General features: G+C 48.1%; 1 pseudogene across 1 annotated transcript; it reads right to left on the reverse strand.

Moving 5' to 3' along the window:
* Positions 1–751: 751 nt before the first annotated feature.
* LOC309527401 (major histocompatibility complex class I-related gene protein-like) lies at positions 752–20,546 on the reverse strand (annotated as a pseudogene). The gene is made up of 8 exons (XR_014224678.1): positions 20,265–20,546; positions 15,090–15,365; positions 8,114–8,389; positions 6,734–7,021; positions 5,356–5,442; positions 2,139–2,177; positions 1,441–1,473; positions 752–1,036 (listed from the first exon to the last, which is right to left on the reverse strand). The product of XR_014224678.1 is annotated as a major histocompatibility complex class I-related gene protein-like (transcript).
* Between the last annotated feature and the right edge of the window lie 397 nt (positions 20,547–20,943).

Consider the following 20,943-nt stretch of genomic DNA (forward strand, 5'->3'; position numbering starts at 1 on the left):
GAAAGAACTACTAAAGAAGAAGGGGGTGCACTCTTATTTATTTCAGTCAAACAGATATTACAAAAGGAGTAATAATAATAATTACATCCAGTGTCTTCAAAGCAAGATGCAGCAAATCCATTGGGTTAGGCAAGAATAGTCCTGTGGCCCCTGGAGGTCTAAAAGAGTTATTGAATTCTTATTTCTAAGAAAGAGTTTCCTGAAGGAATGCCAGTCTATGAGAAGGGAAGGAAGATGGCAGGAATCATATGGAGGGAACCGCAGAGAGGCAAAGTATGATCCTCAACCGACCACAGGTGAAAAAGCAAGAATGTGCGAGATAAAAATTAGGCAAATTGAAGGCCAACAAAACTAGTTTACTTGGAGGTCCCTCTCCCAGTGGGTCACCCCTCCTAGAAGGCTGTGGGAACCAGGCTAGAAGTCTCATGAACTGAAGGCCTGCAGTCAAAAAGAAGGGGCTGCTTATTTCAGATCAAACTGTGGCCATGAAGCTCCTGACCTGCCTCTTGGCTGTCAGCAGGATCAGACATTACATCCGTTTAGCCAAAGGCTGTGCGGCCCAAGAGGCAGTAACAGCTTAGCCTATTTCATGCATAATTCACCTAAAGCAGTTCTCAGATGTTGTCTTTCCTTCAATTTGGATGGCAAGCGAGGGACACAAGATTGTGGAAGGGATTGTGGAGGGAACCACAGCAACAAAGAAGAAAGAGAAACCATCAAAATCACTGCAAGTCATGCTCAATCTCCCCATCCCTTTTAAAAGCTTTTAGTTGCATATACCTGGCACATTTCTGATTAACACAAGCACATTTCTGAAAATCAGCTGCAAAGTAAAATTGGCCAAAATCCATCCAAAAAACATGATTATCCTCAAATTCTAGTTACAACTGGAGTCACAATGGATGGGTGAGAGCCAGGATTAAGGAACATCATAAACAGCATTAAAGGACAGCAGGAGCTCTGAGCCTCTGCAATTCACAGCCAAACTTGTGCAGGCTCCTTCTGGTCTCATCTCACACACTGGGCTGGTATGAAGCTGCAGAAATAAAGAACAGGAGTGTTTCAAAGTTAAGCCAACATCATGGTGTTGAGGCATCAGCATTACAGAGCTAGTGGGAACCCAAAGGGCGTCTAGTCCAGCCTCCCAAGGAAAGCCACCATCCCTCATCATGTCAAGTCAGACCTAAGGAGCATCACCAAAATGGACCTGTAGAACAAATGCCTGCAGAGGGCAGCTCAAGCAAGTGAGCCAAGCTGCACACTTTGGGGGAATGCCAGAAGGACACAAAGCAGTCCTACTAGGAGAAATCACTTCCAGAACCCAAAATGTGACTCCCAAAGTGGGTAACAGGAAAGCAGAAGCTTTTCACCATTTGGGGATGTTCCCCACGGAGTCTTCTGCAAGAGCCCCACTTTGCCCCCACCTGCACCCCCACTTACCCTTGGTGGAGCTGTCAGACCCCTGGTCGCTTGCTGCAAAAGGGAGGAAACATAGGAGTCAGGATCCCGGGGAGGGAGATCCCACCCCCACCCCCCCAGCCCTTCTCTTCCCTCCTTCCGACCCCCATCCCAAATACGGGTAGGGGCCTAAGAAGAGTTCAGGGACAGGCAGCCCAGAGGCAAGGGGGCTCAAGGACAGCCCTGGAGGGAGAAGCAGATGCCGGAGGGCAAAGAGAGATGGGCACAGCCTGGCATGGAGGCAGCGGGGGACTAGGGCAGGGGTGGGTGTGATTTGGGAAGGAAGAGGGCAGGAAGGCAGAAGCGGGGGGGGGGGGAGAGCAGTGGTGCCAAATCCACAGGGGAGGGTTCCTGACACCCACAGACATGAGCCGGCGAACCATTTCTTTAGCTTCAGGTTCCAGTAAATTAAACCCCCAGAGATCCCTCTCTCCCCCCACCCTTGGCTCTTCCTCTTGCTCCTTCTTGGAGCCCCTCCCTCAGCCGACAGTCTCTCTGCAGCCTTTTTCTGGCCCTGAGGGACCCCTTGCTCTCCACAGACAGGCTGAGCAGACAGGCTGAAGCTTCCCATCAGGGTCTTGGGCTTAAGGACCAGGCCACCACCAGGTTTAGTTTTGTCTTGCTTCTAACTCCGTGGTGAGAAAAATATGTCAGACAGAGAGAGGGGAGGAGTCACTCACTTGAGGCTGCTTTGTAGGCTGATTTCTTGCTCTGTTTCTCTGTGAAGACAAAAGCAGAAGGTCAGAGCTGGAAGGAACTTCCAGAGGCCATTCAAATCCATTTCGACAATCTGGCTCTCAGATGCTGAAATCTTCCCTGCAGATGCTCCTCTTGTCTCTTCCAAACACCTCCAAGGAAGGGGAGCCCAGAAGGGGAGCTTTTCAAGGAACTCATGTTACAAAGAAGTAGAAAAAATTGCGGAAATTAAATAAACAAATCAACATGGTGAAACCAGGCAGTGGACAAATTCCAAGAGGGTGGAAGGAAACATTATCCAGTCCCTTCACTCATTCATTTTTGGATTATTATTTTGGTGATTCCCCTGTCAGCTTCGTCTTTGAGCCAGTGCCACCGACTGGGCTCAACCTCTTCAGCCTCGACTGGGCCAGGCGAGCTGGAAAGCATTCCCAGAGACCTTCCACTGCCGGGAGCAGCTCTAAGTGCTGTGGACTCACAACTCGGAGCTGTGAGCACCAAACTCAGTTCCAAAAGTCAGCGGAGCACAGCAGAGCTGAATGAATCACACGAACGACAGCTCTGAAGAATGTTGTTGTTGTTGTTTAGTCGTTTAGTCGTGTCCGACTCTTCGTGACCCCATGGACCAGAGCACGCCAGGCACTTCTGTCCTCCACTGCCTCCCGCAGTTTGATCAAACTCATGCTGGTAGCTTCAAGAACACCATCCAACCATCTCATTCTCTGTCGTCCCCTTCTCCTTGTGCCCTCCATCTTTCCCAACATCAGGGTCTTTTCCAGGGAGTCTTCTCTTCTCATGAGGTGGCCAAAGTATTGGAGCCTCAGCTTCACGATCTGTCCTTCCAGTGAGCGCTCAGGGCTGATTTCCTTCAGAATGGAGAGGTTTGATCTTCTTGCAGTCCATGGGACTCTCAAGAGTCTCCTCCAGCACCATAATTCAAAAGCATCAATTCTTCGGCGATCAGCCTTCTTTATGGTCCAGCTCTCACTTCCATACATCACTACTGGGAAAACCATGGCTTTTACTATACGGACCTTTGTTGGCAAGGTGATGTCTCTGCTTTTTAAGATGTTGTCTAGGTTTGCCATCGCCTTTCTCCCAAGGAGCAGGCGTCTTTTAATTTCGTGACTGCTGTCACCATCTGCACTGATCATGGAGCCCAAGAAAGTAAAATCTCTCACTGCCTCCATTTCTTCCCCTTCTATTTGCCAGGAGGTGATGGGCCCAGTGGCCATGATCTTCATTTTTTTGATGTTGAGCTTCAGACCATATTTTGCGCTCTCCTCTTTCACCCTCATTAAAAGGTCCTTTAATTCCTCTTCACTTTCTGCCATCAAGGTTGTGTCATCTGCATATCTGAGGTTGTTGATATTTCTTCCGGCAATCTTAATTCCGGCTTGGGATTCATCCAGCCCAGCCTTTCGCATGATGAATTCTGCATATAAGTTAAATAAGCAGAGAGACAATATACAGCCTTGCCGTACTCCTTTCCCAATTTGGAACCAATCAGTTGTTCCATATCCAGTTCTAACTGTAGCTTCTTGTCCCACATAGAGATTTCTCAGGAGACAGATGAGGTGATCAGGCACTCCCATTTCTTTAAGAACTTGCCATAGTTTGCTGTGGTCAACACAGTCAAAGGCTTTTGCATAGTCAATGAAGCAGAAGTAGATGTCTTTCTGGAACTCTCTAGCTTTCTCCATTATCCAGCGCATGTTTGCAATTTGGTCTCTGGTTCCTCTGCCTCTTCTAAATCCAGCTTGCACTTCTGGGAGTTCTCGGTCCACATACTGCTTGAGCCTTCCTTGTAGAATTTTAAGCATAACCTTGCTAGCGTGTGAAATGAGTGCAATTGTGCGGTAGTTGGAGCATTCTTTGGCACTGCCTTTCTTTGGGATTGGGATGTAGACTGATCTTCTCCAATCCTCTGGCCACTGCTGAGTTTTCCAAACTTGCTGGCATATTGAGTGTAGCACCTTAACAGCATCATCTTTTAAAATTTTAAACAGTTCAGCTGGAATACCATCACTTCCACTGGCCTTGTTATTTGCAGTGCTTTCTAAGGCCCATTTGACTTCACTCTCCAGGATGTCTGGCTCAAGGTCAGCAACCACACTACCTGGGGTGTATGAGACATCCATATCTTTCTGGTATAATTCCTCTGTGTATTCTTGCCACCTCTTCTTGATGTCTTCTGCTTCAGTTAGGTCTTTACCACTTTTGTCCTTTATTATGGTAATCTTTGTACGAAATGTTCCTTTCATATTTCCGATTTTCTTGAACAGATCTCTGGTTCTTCCCATTCTGTTGCTTTCCTCTATTTCTTTGCATTGCTCGTTTAAGAAGGCCTTCTTGTCTCTCCTTGCTATTCTTTGGAAGTCTGCATTCAATTTCTTGTATCTTTCATTATCTCCCTCGCATTTTGCTTGCCTTCTCTCCCCCGCTATTTGTAAGGCCTCGTTGGACAGCCACTTTGCTTTCTTGCATTTCTTTTTCATTGGAATGGTTTTAGTTGCTGCCTCCTGTATAATGTTGCGAGCCTCCACCCATAGTTCTTCGCTCTGAAGAATAACTTCTTTTATTCTCTACAGCTACTGCATTAACTAAAATAAACTAACTAAAGACTAATTGGAGACGCTGGACTGCATGCGTGTTACAGCTGCTTGAGCAGTCACCTTATCTATACACAGATAACACTCAGACTCCCACAGGCTGGAGCGGAAGAAGCGATGAGCAAAACCCGCCCCCTCCTCTCTGAAACATTGTCAGCAGATTCTTGCAATGGGAGGGGTGAAATATCCTCACCCCCAAATAAAAATACAAAATGAGAGCACAAAATACATAATAAAACAAAAACAAACCAGTAACTCACATTTAAAAGGCCAAAGGCCTGGTTCGAGAGAAACATTTTCGCCTGGCGCCTAAAGATTTGTAAGGAAGGCTCCCTGCTAAGTGTGCAAGGGGCTGAAGGCTTAGGACTGATTAAAACGTCAGGTGGGAAGTGAATTTACTGAGCACAGAGTGAGCGCAAAGCAATGACCACTATGACTTTTGATTCATGTTCAAAGGGTGTTTTATGGGGAAGGGTGTCTGCAGGGATACAAGGGGCAGTTGCCAGGAAGCTCCACCAGCACATTCCCAGTCGGAGGCTAAAAAATGAGGGCACACAAGATGCAGCAAACGCATCCAGGATTTACTTACTGCGGATGAAGAAGAAGATGATCCCAGAGACCAGCAGGATGGCAGCCATGACACCCAGAATGACTCCCACAATGAGCCCCAGGTTGACTGAAAGGAGACAAGAGACATTTTTATTCAGACTGGCGGCAGCAGCTCCCCAAGGCCTCAAGCAGGAGATTTGAGTGGAGGTGCTGAGCTATGAGCCCGGGAGGATTTTACGTGTGCAAAGCAGGCCCTCTCTCTCTCCTCACAGGCCAAGGTCCTCTCCTGACAGGCCAAGTGGCCCCGACACAAGGGAGTTTTTTCCCACCAGAGTCCAGCATTAGAGGCCTTCCAAATAACCAATTCATTTAAGGAAGACAGTTGACAGGCACATCTGTTTCATCACAAGACTTAAAAGCAGGTCTCCTCCTGCTCAGGCGCTTCAGCCTTCTCTGTCCTGACCCTGAGAGGAAGGGATTCCCTCCCCTCTGAGACCCCCCAGAGCCCAGCATTACAGGCCTTCAGGGAAGGCACAAACCCTTAGAAAAAAGCATCTTGTGTACGGTTGCCATATGTCCAGTTTTTCCTGGACATATCCTCTTTTTCAGACTTAAAATGTCTGTCCAGACAGATTCTTAAAATGAGGCAAAATGTCCAGTTTTTTTTTGTTTGGGTGGAATCTCTGAAGTCCGTAGCGCTACTGAGTGAGCCCTGGTCCCCTCTGCCCTGCCTGTGTGAGTCTCTGGCTCCAGGGCGGCTTTCATAATTCTCGCTTGCCTGCCTGTGAGAAGGAGTCTGGGCTGTGGGTGGGGATATGCGTTCATGTGCTCCTGCTGGGGAAAAGGGAGTCTGGCTCTTAGACATTCTGCTTTGGTTCCTGCAGGCACAGCTCCCCTGGCGGAGTATGAGAAATGAGCGTTGTTATTAAAATTCCTGCTTGCTCTTCTTCCCAGAGGTGTGCGGGTGTTTGGGCTGAGTGGAGATGAGTATCAGTTTTTCTAGTGCGAGTGTGAGGAGGAGCAAGTGAGAATCTTTTTCACTGTGAAGTACAGTCAGTCCGGGGCTCCCTCTTTTAAGTTTGCTGCCCCTTTTTCAGTTGCAGTGACTGTAAGTTTGATTTTGAAGAAATAACACATTTGCCCACATTCTGCGATATCACAACTACTTGGGCTTAAAGTCAAAAGGTGATGGCCAGTATTTACCTACGACTTTCAATTTGAGTTCAAGGCCTATGAGACACTTGCTGGAAAAGGCTGCATCTCTGCTGAAGTCCACCAGTTGCTTGCCTCCAGAGACACAGACAGGATCCAACTGGGGTTCCCCATCTGAGGAGTTGGGTGGAAATCCCCCTCCCAAAGCCCACCCCTTCCCCTCCTGTCTGTCTGTCTGTCTGTCTGTCTGTCTGTCTGTCTCTCACCAGGCTCCTTCTCCCAGGCCACGTCCAGAGGCTTCTTCAGGCTGTCGTGCTCCACGCGGCACCGGAAGCGCTCCCTCTCCTCGGGGTCGATCTGGACACTGAGCAAGAGATAGTAGGTCCCGTCCGAGTTGGGGGCGACCAATCCTCGGAGGGTGCCCTCCTGCCAGACCTCCCCGTCCTTCACCCAGTTGGCCTCAATCTCCTTGGGGTAGAAGCCGTGGACTTGGCAAACGAGGGTCTCCAGGCCGTCATAGTCTGCCTTCCTGGTCACCTTCACCACCGGAGCCTCTGCAAAAAGGGCCACATTGGGGTTAACAGAGAGACATCCATAGCAGGAGGTAGATCAGGCTGATCCTGGTTTCTCTCTTGAGGGGGAAGAAATGCTGAACTCGCTGCTCTCTGTTCTCCGGGACTTTTCAGCCCAATAATTAGTGAACAAAGCCAAGAGCCCTGGGAAAGACAGAGCTCCTTTCTAGTTCTCCCGCCTGCCCTGAAAGGGTCCCTTGGGGTTGGAAAGGGCCCGTCTCCCTTCTCCACGGCAGTCTCCCCTGGAGTGGAAATGGCGGCTAATACGTATGTGTCAGGCCTCAAAAACGGAGGGTGCTAGAATTATTTCATTTTTAATTAATGTTCACATTAGCAAAACTAATAGAGACAGGAAGAAAGCCAGTCATTTGATTGGCCCCTGTGCCAGATTCCTGAAGGCAGAAGAGTGGGCTGTACCATTTCAAGGCACGGGGTTGGGGAAGAGGACACTTCTGAATGTTCCCCATGGGAAAAAGTAAAATTCCTCACAAATGAAAAATATAAGAAGGTAGAAGAGGGACTTCCCATACTCTCTCACTATGTGCAGGATTTCTGCTTCTAGGCCACGAGTGGCTAACCTACAGACTTAGTGAGGGGGCTGCATCCATATTTCATGGGCTCCCCACACATTTTCTATTTTAAAGAAGGTTAATTAATATAGTTTTAAAGACTTTCCCCACTTTCCCCTACCCAAGTGTAAAGGCAAAAGGCTTTTCTGTATCCTGCCTCAAATCTGTCCATTTCAATTTTATGTTTTTACTTAATTTAAAATGCCTTTTGCTTTCCTGGCCCCTTCCCTGCTGTTTCTGTGTCCCCTCCCCCCATTTGTCTTTTGCCATCCCTTATCCTAGCCAAAGGGACATGGGGGGCTGTTTTTAAGCATCTCCCCTCCACACATCATACTCTGAAGTGACCCTTTTTCTCCTCCCAGAGTCCCAAACTTATTTCTGCCTCCCCCACCAAGAAAAGTGTTTGCTGTATGGTCCAGAAAGGAAGACTGTTAAGGGGGGGAGGGGAATTTGTAGGGAAACTGCCCCACTGAGCCCCCCTCCCCTCTTCACTCCCCCCCCTTACCTGTCCTCAGCAGAGTCTCCTTCCCATAGTCCAGATATTTCAGCAGCCACTCAATGCATTCCTCCTCCAGGTAGCGCTTATTGTACTGGTTCAGGGCCAAGTCAGGATCCCACTTCCTCTTGGTCACTTGGGCCCCTGTATCAGCTGCCGTCCAGGTGAGGGTCTCCTTGTCGAAGGCGATGAAGTCTCTCCCATCGTAGCTGTACTGGAAATGCCCTCCTTTGCGCCCGTCTGACCTCAGCTCACAGCCGTACATGAACTGAAAGGTGTGGATCCCTGGAAGGACCAGAAGAGGCCCAGGAGGTCAGGGGGGGGGGGTCAGAGCAGCCCCTCCCCCATCAGCAAAGGAGCCCAGGAAAAAGGATTTATTTGACTCAGACTCAGGGAAGAGGCAGCAGTCAGAGGGGAGAAAAATCAACCAGCATTGTATCTTTCTGAAAGCACGTTCACTGAGGGAAACACTACAAGTTCCCCTTTAATTGCCCCCCCTCTCATCGCCTCACACTTTCTCTCCCCCTCCCCCAATTCCTAGTGGATTCTCCCAACTCCCTGGAGGCGGGGGAGGGGTGGGGAGCATCCCTTGCAGGTCGGAGGTCACAGTCTGTCCCTCTTTCCCCCCAGCTCTGCTCCTCTGGATCTTGCCCCTTTGGGAGGGACGCCTCAGCTGCCTCCCCTGCCCTGCAATACAAGTACTTTTGTACACTGGTGCCTTGGTTCCCAAACACCGAAAACCCAGGGAGGCCTCACTTCGGACAACCGTAAGTCTGAGTATGGGCTGAATGTAAACTCCTCGCTCTGGATTAACCTGCAGTCTTCAGATCAAGTAATTCACTTATTTAGCTTATGTGGGTAGCAATTTAAGATTTTAAGGAGGTTTTCTCACCACTGCTGTATCGCAATCACCATCTTTCCCCCCATGTTAAATCTCTTTTGCAGTTTCTAAATGAAAGGCTGTGATATACAGTGGTGCTTTGGTTCTCAAACGGCTTGGTTCCCAAACGCCAAAAACCCAGAAGTAAGTGTTCCGGTTTTTAAATGTTTTTCGGAAGCCGAACATCCGATGCAGCTGTCGGCTATTGTTTGCGGGGCGCCTGCACCAATCAGAAGCTGCGCCTTGGTTTTCGAACATTTCGGAAGTCAAACGGACTTCTGGAACGGATTACGTTCAAGAACCAAGGTACAACTGTATTTGGCGCTTTTGTTTTTGCTACAGTGGTACCTCTGGTTGCGGACACTATCCGTTCCGGGGTGCCGTTCGCACCTAGAAATGTCCGTAACCAGAGTGGCGCTTCTGCGCATGTGTAAATACTTCCGGGCTTCCTGTGTTCTTAACCTGAAAGAAATGCAACATGAAGCATTTGCAAGAAGAGGCATGACTGTATTTATTTTGCGTTTTTGTGGCTTTTTCGGTTAATTTGTTTTTGTTACTGTGTGGAACCCAGTTCAGCTACTGATGCGATTTATTGACTGTGTGACTGCGGAAATGGATAAAAGCCCCCCCATCCAAACAATGACTATCATCAGTGCAAGTAAGGAAAAAATAATAATTTTAATTTTTATCATCTACAATACTGTCTTATTTATTTTATAGTACAGTACATTGATTATTGCTATCATTTTATGGACCAATGGTCTCGTTAGATAGTAAAATTTGTGTTAAATTGCTGTTTTAGGGGTTGCTTTTAAAAGTCTGGAACGGATTAATCCGTTTTGCATTACTTTCTATGGAAAGCGCACCTTGGTTCTGGAACGCTTTGGTTTTGGAATGGACTTCCAGAACGAATTAAGTTTGAGAACCAAGGTACCACTGTATAATATTAAGCAAGTGATGCATTTGAGGGATTTGAACCCAGGTTCAAGGACAACTGAAAGGTAACTGTGCTCATGGAGTGGAATATAAAGATGGAACAAACAGATGTTTGTAAATGTGTGCCTAAACACACTTTGGCTATATACTAAATTCTTTGCTCCTGGTGAAAATAATTAAATGCTGACGTTAAGCCAACTTGTTGCTTTTCAAAAGGCCATGCCTCTTCCCTTTGATGCTCAGCACCATCAGGGCAGTCTAGGCTGTGAACAGTGGCGTAGCGTGGGTTGTCAGCACCCGGGACAGGGCAAGGCAAGGCCCCCTAACCCGTGGATTTGCGCCCCCTAACCCTAACCCCCAGATGTTGCGCCCGGTGCGGCCGGCCCCCCCTGCACCCCCGACGCTACGCCACTGGCTGTGAAGAGCTGGGAGCTTTCCTGGGGAGAGGACAGAGCTGGAGGACAGACCTTGCTTGGCTGCTCTTTGCCCCCCAGAGCTGAGTGCCCCTTCCCTGCCCCACCTCCCTCAGCTCCTGCAAGGGGCAACATCCAGAAGCGCAGGAGAGAGGAGGGGAGACCAGGAGTCTGTGTCCTTTGGCTCCCAGACCAGAGAACTTGGAAGTGGGGCCTCAAGGGGTCTCCTGGGGGCACAGGGGAAAGAAGGGGGCACAGCCAGGAACTCAGCCAAAGGCAGCCTGGGGAGCCGGACATTCGGACAGAGCAGTTTTCTCACGGCTCACTTTTCAGAGGTGGCACTTTGACTGGATTCATCATCAAAGATCTGGGGTGGTGTCTCGTGCAACCCCTACTCAGAGTAGACCCACTGCAGTGATTTGGCATTTCTGTCTTTAATGCACTGATTTCAATGGGTCTACTCTAAATATAACAGTATTGGATGCAACCCTGTGTGTACTAAAAAGGTCAAACACCTGCCCTAGCTCTCACTTTCAATAAATACTGAATTTTTGGCACCTGCTAAAAAATTTCTGTTTAGAAAAACCTACCCAGCTGCTTAGAAAGTTGAGGTAATTCTAATCTGTTTTAGTAGTTTAACTTCCCTAAAGTATGGTTATGAGTTTTCCTTAATTTTCTCAATTTCACTGGTTATTGGGGGTTTTTCCTTTACAGTCCAAAAGTATATGTATTTTATTAACTAAATAAATAAATAGTGTTTATTGATGTTTTATGTACATTCGATGGATTTTTTCCTGATTTTATTATAATTTTCTAGGTTGTATACTATCATGATATAGTTTTGTGGAAAATACGTACTGTAAATACTTTAATAAAACCTTCAGTCGATTGATAATAGAAGAAGAGCTGGTTTACATTAGCTAATTGATGTCCACCTAATAAATCCTTCATCAAAGAGGGCATGATCCTTATCTCTGCTACTTGTGTCCCATCTCTGCTCCAGTGTCCCATTTTACAGATCCACAACGTTAATGCTTGTGGCTTTTAAATGTGCTCTTCAATTTCAGTATCTGAAGGATTGATCTGGTGTTTTCACTTGGCAGGTGGCATCACCTGGCACCCGCTGAGACCCCAGACCCCTGGCAGGGCCCACGGGTGCTGAGGACCCCAGCCCTGTCTCCTCTAGGCCAGCCAGCAGGGACAGCAGACAGCCATTTTGATTTCCCACAACAAAACCATGGAGAGAAGCTACGTCAGGCACCCCAAGACAGGATGGGAATTGGCAATGGTTGCTCCTGGCCATGCACAGAGTTCTGTTGCTCTTTGTGTTTCCGGGGAGCCTGAGGGAGCTCAGCAATGGAGGAGAGGCTGTCCCAGAGGATACCAGGTTGCTCTCACTTCTGATTTAGGCTTCCGCTTTCAGCTCAGGAGCCTCTGGCTTACAGCTGAATTGAGTTTGGGTATAGAATGTCTTGCATTACAGAAGCCTCTCTCAACATGAATCCTGCTTTCCTGGGCTGGATTCAGCTAACACAGCTTGTCTAAAAACCAAGCCCAACTGGGGCTTTCTCCCCATCTCCTTCCCGTGCGCTCCCCACAAATCAGCTTGGGGGGGGGGTGTCAGGAGAAGCCCCAGAAAGGTGTGCCGGGGGAGAAGAAGGGAGATTGCTCCCTCTGGCAATTAGAATGATTGTAACAGTGCTACTCTGGAGTCCTCCCTCTAGAACTACTCAATGTATTTAATAATAATAATAAATAAATAGTATGTTCTACAATGCCTCGTCCCAAGGTGATATTTTTAAAAGGGGGAGAAGCAGAATTCAGAGGAGCCCAAGAGGAAGCCTGCAAGGCAAGGCCAGGCCTGATCCCACTGCAAGAAAAGCAGACCTGCCCATTGCAGCGCTGGCTTGGTCTCAGCTGACCCCCTGGGTTTCTTCCTTGCAAGCCTGACAAGGCCAACGAAGGCCCCAGAGGGCTCTGGACACACTCAGGCTGACCCCTTTGGCAAGGCTCCTTCCACCTCCGTTATTCTGTGTCACAGGTGGGGAATCTCTTTGGCTTCAGGGCCAGATCCTGATCAGGGTTGTCCCCAGGGGCCAAAAGGGGCAGGAGGCTGAAGCTGGCATCATGGCATAGCCCACCCGTCCATCTCACCCACCTTTCAAAAGCCCTTGAGGGGGTTTCCAAGCACCCAGCAGGTGCGCAGCCTCTTGGGAACTGCAGCACAAGGGGCGCTGCCTGCCTTGCACTCAGCCCTTGGGGAAGCTGGCAAACTGCTTCTTTCTCATCTCCAGGGGAAGCCCTTCATTCAGGAGCAAATCCCCTCCTGAATCCGGAACATGAAGTCCTGCCAAACTGAGCAGGGTTTTACTTCTGCTCATGGGGCAAATCCTACCCCCTGGCAGGCCAAGACTGGCCCACAGCCACAGGTTCCCCACCCCCGTTCTGTGCGGACATTATCGCTTGCCACCTGGGTCCCTGCAACATGGAATAGTGGCTTCAGCTGCATGGAGACTAGACGTGTCTGTTCCAGGAAACAGGAATCTTTGGGTCCGTTCCCTCTGTCCCTGCCCTCCATTCATATTAATGGTAAGAGCTGCTCAACGGCGGAAAGGGCTCCCTTGGGAAGTGGTGGAATCTCCTTCCTTGGAGGTTTTTAAGCAGAGGCTAGATGGTCAACTGTCATGGATGCTTTAGCTGAGATTCCTGCACTGCAGAGGGTTGGACTAGATGACCCCTGGGTTCCCTTCCAACTCTACGATCCTATGATTCTTTGAACTATTGTATAATTCTGTTATGTACTGAAGTTCTCACCCTGGGCCACCAGGGGGATACTGTAGATAGTTATAAGGGATCAAAAGTGAACTGGATAGTTTTAGAATTAGAATTTAGAATCTAGAATTGGGATAGTTTTAGAAAGTTGTTACAATTATGTGTACTGGAGCTCTAGATAAGCAGGCTGACTAAACCCTTCAGCTCAGTTCTGTTCTGGCCTGTGAATAAACAAGAGCTGTTTCAGGAATCACTGTGTCGTCTGATATGTTCACCCACAACTTAACAAATTCTATTTTATTTATGCTGAAAATTATGCAGAGAAAAAATTAGGAGTATCTTAAAGCATCAATCATAAACGTATTTCTTAGGAAGTAAGCTTTTCCAGACACCTTAGGACTTGTCTATTGTTTTAAACTGTATTTCTGATAATTTTAATATTTCTAGCAAACCTGTTTAGAAATTTTAATGCACTGAGGTGGTATATTATTAAACAAAATAAAATTTTATTAGACAAAATAAAAATAAATACAATGAAAAAATGTTCTGCCAAATGTGGTTAAACTGCTTGTTCCAATATGAGACTCTCTAAAAATGATAAGGAGCAGGAGGATAACATGTTTGTGTAATTGACTTAGAGAAGAAAACAGGGTAGGATTTCTCCAGCTAATCATTGTCATGTATTGTTACACCACTAGATAAAAACACTTCTCTGAAAAGAACTTTTCTATTGATAGAAAACTTTAGATGAGAATTGGGTCTTCAAAATGTTAAGTGTCTGATGTAGAGCTATATTAAGAATTATCCTCAGAGCACATTCAATGCCAACTCCTCCAAGACTGCATTTCAGCGAGCGGAGAAAACAGGACTCTTGAAGCACCCTCTCTGGGCGTTACACGTGTGTAGGGGGCAAGTGATGTGAATGATCTCCCTCCAGACCCAGCAGAGGCTCCCACTTCTGAAGTTCTGCTCCAAAATTGCAATTGGAGGGGGGAGTCACTCAACTTTGGGGCTAGACACAAATGCCTCCCCCCACCCTTTCAGCATGCTGGCTCCTTTCTCACAACTAACGTCTTAAAAGAATTTTGACATTTCAGAAGAAAGTTTTAAAAACAAAAATGTGTGCCAAGAGGCTTTTGCCGGATGTCTACCAGCTTTTACTAAGTTTAAACGATTCCTCTTGTAAGAGTTCCAAGGCTGGATGAGGAAGGGGGAGGAGTGTGGCAGAGATCGTCATAACTGGACAAAGGGGGTGAAAGACCTTTCTAAAGGGTCCTGCTATTCTTCCCTAAGTGTAGACTGTTAGAGAATAAAGTAAGTACAGATGTATAATGAATGCTGGAGGAGTGGGGGCCTTGGGGGCTCTGGTCCACCCTTCCACTTCAGCTGCCCACCATGCCTATTATTTTAACCATGTAGTTGCCACTCCGACCCCCAGAACCCAGTCCATTCCTGTTCCTTCAAAAGGCTTCTCTTTCAACACTGTGCCAGGGAGAGGGAGGGGCTTGGTGATGGACAGAAGGGTCAGCCAATCAGCACCTCTGTCTGGGCAGCTGGCTTCTCCTTAAGCAGGACCAGAACTCAAGGCTTCCTTGTCTCAGCCTCAGGATCCCACCCTTCTCTTCCCCTCCCAGAGGAAAATAAACTAGACAGATTTCCACCTCAGAAGGCCTAAGCCAAGTCTAGCATGGAAGGAAGCGCAGGCAGTGGAGACATTTCCTTGGTAGGATGTGCAGGTCGAAAGAGTGTCATACTGGGGGGGGGGTCCTGTGCTCTCCAAGTCTCATTCTCTGCCCCCCCCCACACCATCCCAGCCCCCATTAAGACCTTCATTAAGAGAAAGGGAGACGCCTCTGCCCTGGTGGAGACCCCCACCCTCCATTTCCTTTCCTCCCAGCAGCCCCCTCCCTGCAATTCTGGCCCTTGGAGGGAACATTGAGGGGGGGGGAGGTGTGACTCTGTGCCTCTCCTGCCTTCCACTCACCTCCGCTCTGGTTGTAGCGATTCCTTGCAATTTCCAGGTTCCTCCTGTACCACCGCTGACTGCCCTGAGCAATCTGAGTCTGCTTGTGCCAGTAATGAGGATCCTCCTTTTCCACCTTCCTCATCCAGGGGACGTGAGGCAGCATCTCCTTGGTGTCACTGTCATACTGTTCAATTTGCTGGTCATCCACGTACCCCACAGCAATGAACTGGGGCAGCCCCTGGCCAGGCTCAGACATGGCTGTTTCAAAGTAGCGCAGGGAGTGAGAAGTGGAGCCTGGAAAGGAAGAGAAAAGGTGGCAGAGAGTTAGGGGTCCTGCAGATGAAGGCAGCGGCCTAATCCTGCTGTATTACAGGCAGCAGCCCTAAATTAGGAGATCCATGGACTATATGGAACTTGCTGAACTGACTGGGAGACTCTGAGACCAGAGAGATGAGATGGTGGAAGACGATTGGAAGAAGTTTAAAGAATATTTGAAAAAATATGCTAATATTTAAATCTTAGAATAGTTTTGGGAGTGGATATAGGCTGTAATGTTAAAAGTAGAACATAGTGTCTTTTAAAATAGTATTACTTGTAAGGGATAAAATGTCAAGATTTTTATGGTAAAAATATTTTTTTTTTTGGCAGGTGGGGGGGGGGAATAAATAAATTAGGAGATCCAAAGTTTATCAGGCTTTGGGGGAGTTTGTAGACTTGCCCTTAAACACAGAGGAGGCAGAGCAGAGGCAGCCTAAGAATCATAGAATCATAGAATCATAGAGTTGGAAGAGACCACAAGGGCCATCGAGTCCAACCCCCTGCCAAGCAGGAAACACCATCAGAGCACTCCTGACATATGGTTGTCAAGCCTCTGCTTAAAGACCTCCAAAGTAGGAGACTCCACCACACTCCTTGGCAGCAAATTCCACTCTCGAACAGCTCTTACTGTCAGGAAGTTCTTCCTAATGTTTAGGTGGAATCTTCTTTCTTGTAGTTTGGATCCATTGCTCCGTGTCCGCTTCTCTGGAGCAGCAGAAAACAACCTTTCTCCCTCCTCTATGTGACATCCTTTTATATATTTGAACATGGCTATCATATCACCCCTTAACCTCCTCTTCTCCAGGCTAAACATGCCCAGCTCCCTTAGCCGTTCCTCATAAGGCATCGTTTCCAGGCCTTTGACCATTTTGGTTGCCCTCCTCTGGACACGTTCCAGTTTGTCAGTGTCCTTCTTGAACTGTGGTGCCCAGAACTGGACACAGTACTCCAGGTGAGGTCTGACCAGAGCAGAATACAGTGGCACTATTACTTCCCTTGATCTAGATGCTATACTCCTATTGATGCAGCCCAGAATTGCATTGGCTTTTTTAGCTGCCGCGTCACACTGTTGGCTCATGTCAAGTTTGTGGTCAACCAAGACTCCTAGATCCTTTTCACATGTACTGCTCTCAAGCCAGGTGTCCCCCATCTTGTATTTGTGCCTCTCATTTTTTTTGCCCAAGTGCAATACTTTACATTTCTCCCTGTTAAAATTCATCTTGTTTGTTTTGGCCCAGTTCTCTAATTTGTCAAGGTCGTTTTGAAGTGTGATCCTGTCCTCTGGGGTGTTAGCCACCCCTCCCAGTTTGGTGTCATCTGCAAATTTGATCAGGATGCCCTTGAGTCCATCATCCAAGTCGTTGATAAAGATGTTGAATAAGACCGGGCCCAAGACAGAACCCTGTGGCACCCCACTAGTCACTCTTCTCCAGGATGAAGAGGAACCATTGATGAGCACCCTTTGGGTTCGGTCAGTCAGCCAGTTACAAATCCACTGAGTGGTAGCATAGTCAAGACCGCATTTTACCAGCTTCTTTACAAGAATATCATGGGGCACCTTGTCAAATGCCTTGCTGAAATCAAGGTAGGCTACATCCACTGCATTCCCTTCATCTACCAGGCTTGTAATTCTGTCAAAAAACGAGATCAGGTTAGTCTGACATGACTTATTTTTCAGAAATCCATGCTGACTATTGGTGATCACAGCATTCCTTTCTAGGTGCTCACAGACTGTTTGCTTAATGATCTGCTCCAGAATCTTCCCTGCTATTGATGTCAGACTGACTGGGCGGTAATTATTTGGGTCCTCTCTTTTCCCCTTTTTGAAAATAGGGACAACATTTGCCCTCCTCCAGTCTGCCGGGACTTCGCCTGTTCTCCAGGAATTCTCAAAGATGACTGCCAGTGGTTCTGAGATCACATCTGCCAGTTCTTTTAATACTCTTGGATGCAGTTCATCTGGCCCTGGAGACTTGAATACATCTAAACTAGCCAAATATTCTTGTACTATCTCCTTAGTTATTCTGGGCTGTGTTTCCTTTGCTGAATCATTTGCTCCAAATTCTTCAGGTCGGGCATTGTTTTCTTTATCGGAGAAGACTGAGGCAAAGAAGGCATTGAGGAGTTCAGCCCTTTCTGTGTCCCCTGTTTGCATTTCACCATCTTCTCCTCTGAGTGACCCCACTGTTTCTTTGTTCTTCCTTTTGCTATGAACATACCCATAAAAGCCTTTTTTGTTGCTTTTAACCTCTCTAGCAAGCCTGAGTTCATTCTGTGCTTTAGCTTTTCTGACTTTGTGTCTACACGTGCTGGCTATTTGTTTGAATTCCTCTTTGGTGGTTTCCCCCCTTTTCCATTTTTTGTACACATCCTTTTTTAATCTTAATTCAGTTAAAAGTTCTTTAGATAGCCACCCTGGCTTCTTTAGGCACCTTCCATGTTTCCGTCTCATTGGTATTGCCTGACGTTGTGCTTTTACTATCTCCCTCTTAACAAACTCCCAGCAATCATGAACTCCCTTTCCTTTTAGTATTGCTGTCCATGGGATCTCACACAGCACTTCCCTAAGTTTTATGAAGTCGGCTTTCTTAAAGTCAAGAAATTGAGTCCTAGTATGCTTGGCTGCTCCTTTCCGCTGTATAGTAAACTTCAGAAGAGCATGATCACTCGCGCCTAATGATCCTTCCACTTCTACCCCACTAACCAGATCATCAACATTGGTTAGGACCAGATCTAAAATGGCTGTTCCTCTTGTTGCTTCTCCCACTTTCTGGACAATGAAGTTGTCTGCAAGGCCAGTGAGGAATCTGTTTGACCTTATGCTCTTGGCTGAGTTTGACGTCCAACAAATATCCGGGTAATTGAAGTCCCCCATTACTACTATCTCCCTTCCTTTTGCATGCTTGGCCATCTGTTCCAGGAAGGCATCATCTATGTCCTCCGTTTGGCTTGGGGATCTATAGTAAACTCCCACAATGAGGTCTCTGTTATTCTTCTCTCCCTTAATTCTGACCCAAATGCTCTCACTTTGGCTTTGAGGTTCTAAATCTTGGATCTCTTCACAGGTATACACATCCCTGACATATAACGCCACTCCTCCTCCTTTCTTGTCTGGTCTGTTTCTCTGAAATAGATTGTATCCCCCCATTATTACATTCCAATCGTGGGACTTATCCCACCAGGAATCAGAGAATCAGAGAGTTGAAAAGAAAGGAGGATATAAAGGAGGCAGCACAGGAAGGAGGGCCTCAGAAGATGATCTCAGGGTCCAGGTAGGTTCATATAGAAAGAGCTGGTCCTTGAGGACCCTGTGAAAATTGTGTCGAATGCACTTTGGACAACTTCACCCTCAAGGAGGAAGAAGCCCGCTTGGGTTTGCCCAGTGACTCATCTCAAAACAACTAGGAAACTAAAATAAAAACCATAGACAGGACTCTGAGGGTCCAGCCCCCCCCCCCCGCGATGCTGGCATCTCAACTGCAGCATCCATGGCAGATGGCTATACAACCTCCGCTAACAAATCTCCAAGGAAGTAGAATCTTCCACCTTCTAAGGGAGATCCACTGTGGAAAACAAAGTTCAAGGAAGCGTAAACCTGCAAGATGAGTTTGCTTGAATTACATTCGCCTTGATGGCATGTCGACTCTGCTACCTCCCTCCGGCTGGGTTTCCTTTCAGGCAAGATCAAATGGGACCCACTTCTAAGACCCTCCCCTCCCAGGGCAGGGGCTCCCCCCACTTCAAACCACAAGAGCTCAGAGCAAGGCTGCCTCTGGTTGTGGCATCTGGCTAAACAAGACAGGCAGTTCTGCTCAGTGGTCGGGAGACAAAGAGTCACAAAATGAGGAGAAATCTAAAGGAACCAGTGGTCTCCACCACCCTTTGGCCAGCCCTGTAGCACAGTGAGGGGGCAGCCCCCCATATGGAGAGGGTTCAAGAGAGAAATAACAGGTCTTTCTTACTCTTTAGTTCTTAAAGCTTTTAAGTTACTTTGAGAATTTTTATGCAACAAGCAACTTTTAAACTAAAGATAGTATTATATTCATACCATTTACCATTAGAGAACCACAAAAGCTATTTACAATAAAGATTCAACTAGGTAGCCGTGTTGGTCTGACACAGTCGAAATAAAAAAATTAAAAAATTGTCCAGTAGCACCTTAGAGACCAACTAAGTTTGTTCTGGGTATAAGCTTTCGTGTGCATGCACACTTCTTCAGATACAGTGTCCAAAATGTAGTGAAAGGGGCTGTACAGAAACGGCACAGAGGAGCCCCCTGCATAATTTACAAAATCTACATTTTTGACAGGCAACAGGAAGGGGTTTTTTTGGGGGGAGGGGGAGTCAGAACTCTAAAGCAGGAGACCCTGATTATGAATGTGCCTGTGAAAGGGAACTCCTGAACAAAACAACACTGGGAATTGCGGGTGGGGACCCCTTTTTCAGACATTCCCCCCCCGCAATGAAGTCAGCTCTACACGCGTCCAGCTCCCACCCCCAGGCTGGTCTCCAGAGTTTTAGCTGAGTTTTCAGAGCGGCTGAGAGTTAGAGGGTTAGAAGAGGGAAGGTAAAACATAGAAGAGGGAAGACCTGTACTCTGTCTGTCTGTCTGTCTGTCTCTCTCTCTCTCTCACACACACACACCAGAGTCTACACGAAGCTGCGGGGGGGGGGGGGCGGGACAGGCGAGTCACTCCCCCCCCCATGAATCCTGCCAACCCCTTCCAGCTTCGCTTTGTTCTTTGCTTGAGCCCCGAGCCCAGGAGTGAAGCGGCCCCTGCCCCGGGCGGCATACAAAACAAGCCCCAAGTCTGGGAAAGAGAGGTCTGGGAAGGGATTGTTTTCTCCCCCCGCCCCAGACCCCACACTCCTCACCTGCGCAGTCCAGGAGAAGCAGCAGGTGGGCAGCCGCCCCCAGGATCAGGGGGGGCCAGCGGAGGAGGAGGAGGACCCCCATCTCCCCCCAAAACGAAGCGCCCTTTTCCTCCTCTCACTCCAGCGACGTCCTTCTCCCTCCGACTCCGAGACCCGCTCTCTGCCCCGCCCGCGGAACCAGCAGCAGAGCGAGCCTGGATTGGGCATGGGGAAAATATTCCGCCAATCGGAAATCTGCGCGCAGATTGCGGCATCAGTCGCCAGGCAGAACTCGAGGCGCGAGGCTGGAGAGGGAAAGAGAAAGTGATTGCAGCTCCTCGCTGGGCATCGCCGCCTCCCTCCCTCCCTCCCTCCCTCCCCCTTTCCCTCGGCAGCTCTTCCTGTCCTGCCCTGCAGGGAGGGCGGAGGGGGGTTGCCAGGGGAGGATCCCAAGTTCAGTCCCCGCATCTCCAGGGGGGTCTGGGAATGCCCCCCCCCTCTGGAACTGGGGGGAGGGGCGGTGAGATCCCGAGAGAGGTGGACTCCTGGGCTGAGTCAGTGCAAGGCAGCCTCCTGGGTCCTGTTTTTAAGAAGCCCTTGCATGGCTTCAAAGATGGCTCCCTTCTTCCTCCACTGCCAGAGGCAGTAAATGCATTAGCATTAGTAAATGCACTGGGTGTCCCTCTTCCGTCCTCCTTGC

The sequence above is a fragment of the Podarcis vaucheri genome, assembly GCF_965113315.1.
Source record: "Podarcis vaucheri genome assembly, chromosome: 2".
Classification (NCBI taxonomy): domain Eukaryota; kingdom Metazoa; phylum Chordata; class Lepidosauria; order Squamata; family Lacertidae; genus Podarcis; species Podarcis vaucheri.